The following is a 6,774-nucleotide window of genomic DNA, read 5'->3' on the forward strand; positions in this document are numbered from 1 at the left end:
GCAGGCAGTCATGGAGCTCTGAGCCGCTGAGGGAGGAATGAATTTGTAATATATATAGTTGGTGCACCTCCCTCACTGCATCGATTTTCCCTGCCACCTTCTCTTCTCTTATTCTGGCTCCTCGTGGGGTTTTATACAAGCAATTTCCCCCAACTTGTAATGTATGACTGCATACAGTAATGAAACAATTAACACAGAAATGAAAAAATCCATTTAGACTGCACGTCTGTCAAAAGACCTATTCGATCTTCTTCTTTTCTGAGCCGTCTATGAAGAACAAAAACAAGGTGGAGGCTATTTATTAGCACTGTTCATATTTCTATAATAAATATAGATCAATTATTTTCCCAACGGGTCGTACTGTAATGCATTCTGTCCACATGCTAACAACCTGTTTCAGAATGAGGTCACAGAAAAATGTAAAATTGTTTCATTATAAACTGTGTGTGTGTGTGCGTTTGTGTGTGTTAACAGTTATTTCAGCCATTTTCTATTGTTGTTGAGGAGAAATAAACACTGAAATCATGCTTTATTTGGTAATTGTAGCATTTATTTCTGTTCAAATCATCATAGTTGATTTCCTCTATAAAAGCAGTTTAATGTGTTCTGTGGAGCAATAAAACTTTGTTTCCTGTTAAAGATATCTCAGAAACATTTTCTTAAATGCTTTCATGTAATAATTAAATGCAATTAGAGTAATATCAATTGGGCTGATCCCTTCTTTAGAGACTCTGTTGCAGCCTTAGGTCCACAGATTCATTGTGCTGAGCAGGAGAACATTAGGTCTCAGACTCGTTCGTCCCTGCTGCCATTGGACCTCCAAACAGAAGAAAACATGTTGAACTTTTGATTCTGTCTTGGGTACTCGGTTCTGGTCGGGTCTGGTTGGACCTGTTTATAGCCTCTTGTCTGTAAAATGAATTGTCCCACCAATAAGTGAATAAAAGATAAATGCTGCAGAAAAAATACAGTTAAATGTGTAATAAACACGGGTTAGCAGTTCAAAAAAAAAACAAGAATGTTGTTCTCTCACACATCCACTCATGTGAATTTCAAATGACATTCGAGTGAGGGCAAATATTTCTGCAGTGCAAATTAGCATATTTATGTTTCGACAAAACTACAGAGATATGGTTGCATGTGTCGTGTGGGCTTCTGGAATCAGCATAAATCCATATATTATTGACACTTTATAACCCCTCAATTTTTTATGGATGAAAGAAATCGTTTGGGTCCCAGGAGGTCAGATATGATGTAAAATAAATAAAAATAAATGGGTCGGTACAGGGACGAATGCAGTGCAGATGTGTCTCTTAGTTGAACATTATTTACATTTTGATTTTTTTGTCTCAGATTTACTGTTTTACATTATACTCCACTTTATTTGCAACAAATCTATAACATTCAACACTCTCTAGGCGCTCTACAGATGCCCCCCCAACAGTAGGCCAGTAATAATCCCATTTCTGGAGTTATCAACTAATTGAAGTGATCATGTAAATAGGATGATCCGATATGCTTTATCTTCAGTTATCTGATTAGGAGAATTCTGATTAACATGCCCAGATTTCTTCCCAATAGTAGCTTCTTCGTGTGTGTACCCGTTGGAGAACAAGCATGGAGTAAATTTGGGCAGCAGCAGTGTATTTAGCAGGCTATTAGCTACCTATTAGCTGCCATGTTAGGACAGCTAATGCTAAGTCTGTGTCATCGTGTTTCGCAAGCAGGTCAAGAACGTTTCTGTCAGGAAGTTTTGGGTGTTGAAATAAAGTCTCCTAATAATGTTGATAGCATGATGTAACGATACGAGACAAAGTTGGGTCACCTTATTGAAAACGTTGCGTATAGCTAGACTATTTGAAGAACCATGACTCAGACCACATATGAGTCTGCACAAGTTGAAATGTCTATAAAAGAATAAACACGCCGCTGTTTGGTACACATAGGAAATAACGTATTTTCCCAGAAAAGTTTCGCTTTGTCCTGTTTCCACGAGAGAGAAATGAAGCTGACAGTGTAATCACGCAAGCTTTTCTTTGAAAATGCTGCAGTTCCAGTCACACAAATTGGGCACGAGCATACCACTTACCTTAGCGGAGAGTGAAAGAGGGGAAAAAAACAAAAAAAGGGGAAAATTCCAGAAAGTTTCCTCCAGTGTGTGACACTAAGGCATGTATCCAAGCGATAACTAAAGCTTGTACACACCGTTGCTGCCGACTGATGTTTTTATTTGGCTTTATATGGAGACAGCCTTTTCAGCGCTCCACACCACCATGAAACCAAACCTTTAAAGGTCAGCGAGGACGGAAGCGAATAAAAATCGATACGACTCCGTGTGAGGACATTTGGAAACACAAAGGCTCTGTCACTTAGATAATATCTTATTTGCAGTGTGAGAGTAACGCAGTTAAAAAGGTTGTTTTGGAATGAATAGGAATTAAATGACAGCCTTTCTTTTAACGGTTTACCCCCAATTTCTTGGAAACAAATGGGAAAATTGCTGATATTGTCCTGATGTGTATATGTTATGATAGCTGTGCATCCTGCAGTGTCACCTTCAATGCAGCGAGTGGATCCTTTAATGAGGTTTGTAGGGCGTGCTCCCTGTGAGTGACAGCAGGCACTTCTATGAAATTAGTGAAATAGCCAGCAGCGAGAAGGAGAACTATATCGGGAGAGATGTTATCTAGGCTACGCTGCAGACAGGAGATGTAGTCTGTCTTCATTTTCCAGGTTGACCAGACCAAGTTGTTTGTGAGGTAGCTGACCCCAACCTGTATCATTTATGAACTCTGCAAGAGAGAAAGGTGTGTTTCTCCTCCAGGCTGGTGTGGTTGAGGGGGGTGGTGTGTATGTGTGTGGGGGGGGTTCATTTATATACTTTTGTGTCATGGAACAGGGGGGAAGTTGTGGATGATTGAGAGGACCGCGCCTTTCCATAGAGAAATACACTTGAAACCAAATTTTTGTTTAAAGTATGGGAGTGTTTTATGTTAAAAAGCCAAAATGTGTTTTCAAGCTTCAGTCTAATCCTTAAGAGAAGGAAGTTAGGAATAATCATATGGCGAAAGCTCGTCTCGCCTCATTTAGAAAGTGGTTTAGAAAGTGGTTGAAGAAGTGGAGTCGGCCACAACAACTACTTGAGATGACCAAATAACCATTGAGCAACGACGGTCCAGTTTGTGGCAAACTACAGGCTGTTTTATCACCTCTTTAACTGGCACCGGACTTTATACACCAACCCTCCACTCATTTCTCCAACCGGTTGTCTCTGTCTAACCATCAGGATCTTGAAATTCCAAGAGGGGATATAGAGTATGTCGCCAAGCACAGGAATCATCAAACCAATCCTAATTAGCCCATATTCCAGAAGAGCTTTCTTTCCTTTCAAGCAGACAACTGCTATTACGAAGAAAACTGGGGTATTGGGCGGTGTGGACTGCGGGGGTCAGCGAGTTGATGACCAATTCACTTTCTCTATATATGCCAAATTAAGTGTGCTGTTCAGTTTCACTGAACCGTTTAAAAAGATACGTTGTTGGCAGGATTCGAACCTACGCAGGGAGACCCCAATGGATTTCAAGTCCATCGCCTTAACCACTCGGCCACAACAACTACTTCAGGTCTACAAATAGCCACTCAGCAACGACGGTCCAGTTTGTGGCAAACTACTGGCAGTTTAGCAAAAGGAACTGTTGCTAACTACAGGCTGTTATATCACCTCGTTAACTGGCACCGGACTTTATACACCAATCCTCCAATCAACTCTCCAAACGGTTGTCTCTGTCTAACCATCAGGATCTTGAAATTCCAAGAGAGGATATACAGTATGTCGCCTAGCACAGGAATCATCAAACCAATCCTAATATGCCCATATTCCAGAAGAGTTTTCTGTCCTATCAAGCACACAACCGCTATCACTCAGAATACTGGGGCCTGGTGCAAGCAGCGGTCTGGACCGCGGGGTTTGTATCACCGAGATGGTGACCAATGCTCAATCTCTATATATGCTGAATTGAATGAGTGTGCTGTTCGGTCTCACTGAACTGTTTAAAAACATACGTTGTTGGCAGGATTCGAACCTACGCAGGAAGGCCCCAATGGATTTCTAGTCCATCGCCTTAACCACTCGGCCACAACAACTACTTGCGATGACCAAATAACCACTGAGCAACGATGGTCCAGTTTGTGGCAAATTACAGGCAGTTTAGCAAAAGGAACTGTTGCTAACTACAGGCTGTTTTATCACCTCTTTAACTGGCACCGGACTTTATAAACCAACCCTCCACTAAAAGAGCTTTGTGTCCTTTCAAGCAGACAACTGCTATCACGAAGAAAACTGGGGTATTGGGCGGTGTGGACTGCAGGGGTCAGCGAGTTGATGACCAATTCACTTTCTCTACATATGCTGAATTGAATGAGTGTGCTGTTTGGTTTCACTGAACCGTTTAAAAACAAACGTTGTTGGCAGGATTCGAACCTACGCAGGAAGACCCCAACGGATTTCAAGTCCATCGCCTTAACCACTCGGCCACAACAACTGCTGCAGGTTTGCAAATAGCCACTCAGCAACGACGGTCCAGTTTGTGGCAAACTAGAGGCAGTTTAGCAAAAGGAACTGTTGCGAACTACAGGCTGTTATATCACCTCGTTAACTGGCACCGGACTTTATACACCAATCCTCCAATCAACTCTCCAAACGTTTGTCTCTGTCTAACCATCAGGATCTTGAAATTCCAAGAGAGGATATATGTCGCCAAGCACAGGAATCATCAAACCAATCCTAATTAGCCCATATTCCAGAAGAGTTTTCTGTCCTATCAAGCACACAACTGCTATCACTCAGAAAACTGGGGCCTGGTGCAAGCAGCGGTCTGGACCGCGGGGTTTGTATCACCGAGATGATGACCAATGCTCAACCTCGATATATGCTGAATTGAATGAGTGTGCTGTTTGGTCTCACTGAACCGTTAAAAACATACGTCGTTGGCAGGTTTCGAACCTGCGCAGGGAGACCCCAATGGATTTCAAGTCCATCGCCTTAACCACTCGGCCACAACAACTACTTGTGATGACCAAATAACCACTGAGCAACGACGGTCCAGTTTGTGGCAAACTACAGGCAGTTTCGCAAAAGGAACTGGTGCTAACTACAGGCTGTTTTATCACCTCTTTAACTGGCACCGGACTTTATACACCAACCCAACTCTCCAAACGGTTGTCTCTGTCTAACCATCAGGATCTTGAAATTCCAAGAGGGGATTTATGTCACCAAGCACAGGAATCATCAAACCAATCCTAATTAGCCCACATTCCAGAAGAGTTTTCTGTCCTTTCAAGCAGACAACTGCTATCACTCAGAAAACTAGGGCCTGGTGAAAGCAGCGGTCTGGACCGCGGGGTTTGTATCACCGAGATGATGACCAATGCTCAACCTCGATATATGCTGAATTGAATGAGTGTGCTGTTCGGTCTCACTGAACTGTTTCAAAACATACGTTGTTGGCAGGATTCGAACCTACGCAGGGAGACCCCAATGGATTTCTAGTCCATCGCCTTAACCACTCGGCCACAACAACTACTTCAGGTTTATAAATAGCCACTGTGCAACGATGGTTCAGTTTGTGGCAAACTCCAGGCAGTTTAGCGAAAGGAGCTGTTGCTAACTACAGGCTGTTTTATCACCTCTTTAACTGGCACCAGACTTTATAAACCAGCCCTCCACTAAAAGAGCTTTCTGTCCTTTCAAGCAGACAACTGCTATCACGAAGAAAACTACGGCCTGGTGCAAGCAGCGGTCTGGACCGCGGGGTTTGTATCACCGAGATGATGACCAATGCTCAACCTCGATATATGCTGAATTTAATGAGTGTGCTGTTTGATTTCACTGAACCGTTTAAAAAACATACATTGTTGGCAGGATTCGAACCTACGCAGGGAGACCCCAATGGATTGCTAGTCCATCGCCTTAACCACTCGGCCACAACAACCGCTTCAGGTTTACAAATAGCCACTAAGCAACGACAGTCCAGTTTGTGGCAAACTAGAGGCAGTTTAGCAAAAGGAACTATTGCGAACTACAGGCTGTTATATCACCTCGTTAACTGGCACCGGACTTTATACACCAACACTCCACTCACTTCTCCAACCGGTTTTAGCAGCTGTCTCTGTCTAACCGTCAGGATCTTGAAATTCCAAGAGGGGATATATGTCGCCAAGCACAGGAATCATCAAACCAATCCTAATTAGCCCACATTCCAGAAGAGTTTTCTGTCCTATCAAGCACAAAACTGCTATCACTCAGAAAACCAGGGCCTGGTACAAGCAGTGGTCTGGACCGCGGGGTTTGTATCACTGAGATGATGACCAATGCTCTACCTTGATATATGCTGAATTGAATGAGTGTGCTGTTGGTTTCACTGAACCGTTTAAAAACAAACGTTGTTGGCAGGATTCGAACCTACGCAGGGAGACCCCAATGGATTTCAAGTCCATCGCCTTAACAACTCGGCCACAACAAGTACTTGAGATGACCAACTAACTGAGCAACGACGGTCCAGTTTGTGCCAGCTGGTGGATCAGGGCTCATCTTGCACTAGCATAACTTCAGCCTTGTCCTAAACTTCCTAAACCATCTCTGTTCAACAGTTTCACCGATGTGGAGGATGTCAAAAGACGTTCCACGTTAGCAGTTTTCCTAGGGATTCCAGTTGTGTGTACTCAACCAGAGTTCACATTTGTGCAAAACGAAGCGAGAGAGAGAGAGAGAGAGAG

General features: G+C 43.1%; 7 non-coding genes across 7 annotated transcripts; all 7 read right to left on the reverse strand.

Annotated features, from left to right (window-relative positions):
• Positions 1 to 3,533: 3,533 nt before the first annotated feature.
• trnas-uga (transfer RNA serine (anticodon UGA)) lies at positions 3,534 to 3,615 on the reverse strand. Its single transcript has one exon. It is a non-coding gene; the product is annotated as a tRNA-Ser (tRNA).
• Positions 3,616 to 4,061: 446 nt separating this feature from the next.
• On the reverse strand, positions 4,062 to 4,143 carry trnas-aga (transfer RNA serine (anticodon AGA)). The gene has a single exon. It is a non-coding gene; the product is annotated as a tRNA-Ser (tRNA).
• A 316-nt stretch (positions 4,144 to 4,459) lies between these two features.
• trnas-uga (transfer RNA serine (anticodon UGA)) lies at positions 4,460 to 4,541 on the reverse strand. The gene has a single exon. It is a non-coding gene; the product is annotated as a tRNA-Ser (tRNA).
• A 440-nt stretch (positions 4,542 to 4,981) lies between these two features.
• Positions 4,982 to 5,063, reverse strand: trnas-uga (transfer RNA serine (anticodon UGA)). The gene has a single exon. It is a non-coding gene; the product is annotated as a tRNA-Ser (tRNA).
• Positions 5,064 to 5,497: 434 nt separating this feature from the next.
• Positions 5,498 to 5,579, reverse strand: trnas-aga (transfer RNA serine (anticodon AGA)). Its single transcript has one exon. It is a non-coding gene; the product is annotated as a tRNA-Ser (tRNA).
• Positions 5,580 to 5,908: 329 nt separating this feature from the next.
• trnaa-agc (transfer RNA alanine (anticodon AGC)) lies at positions 5,909 to 5,990 on the reverse strand. The gene has a single exon. It is a non-coding gene; the product is annotated as a tRNA-Ala (tRNA).
• A 449-nt stretch (positions 5,991 to 6,439) lies between these two features.
• Positions 6,440 to 6,521, reverse strand: trnas-uga (transfer RNA serine (anticodon UGA)). Its single transcript has one exon. It is a non-coding gene; the product is annotated as a tRNA-Ser (tRNA).
• Between the last annotated feature and the right edge of the window lie 253 nt (positions 6,522 to 6,774).

Source organism: Takifugu flavidus, chromosome 1 (assembly GCF_003711565.1).
Source record: "Takifugu flavidus isolate HTHZ2018 chromosome 1, ASM371156v2, whole genome shotgun sequence".
Lineage (NCBI taxonomy): Eukaryota > Metazoa > Chordata > Actinopteri > Tetraodontiformes > Tetraodontidae > Takifugu > Takifugu flavidus.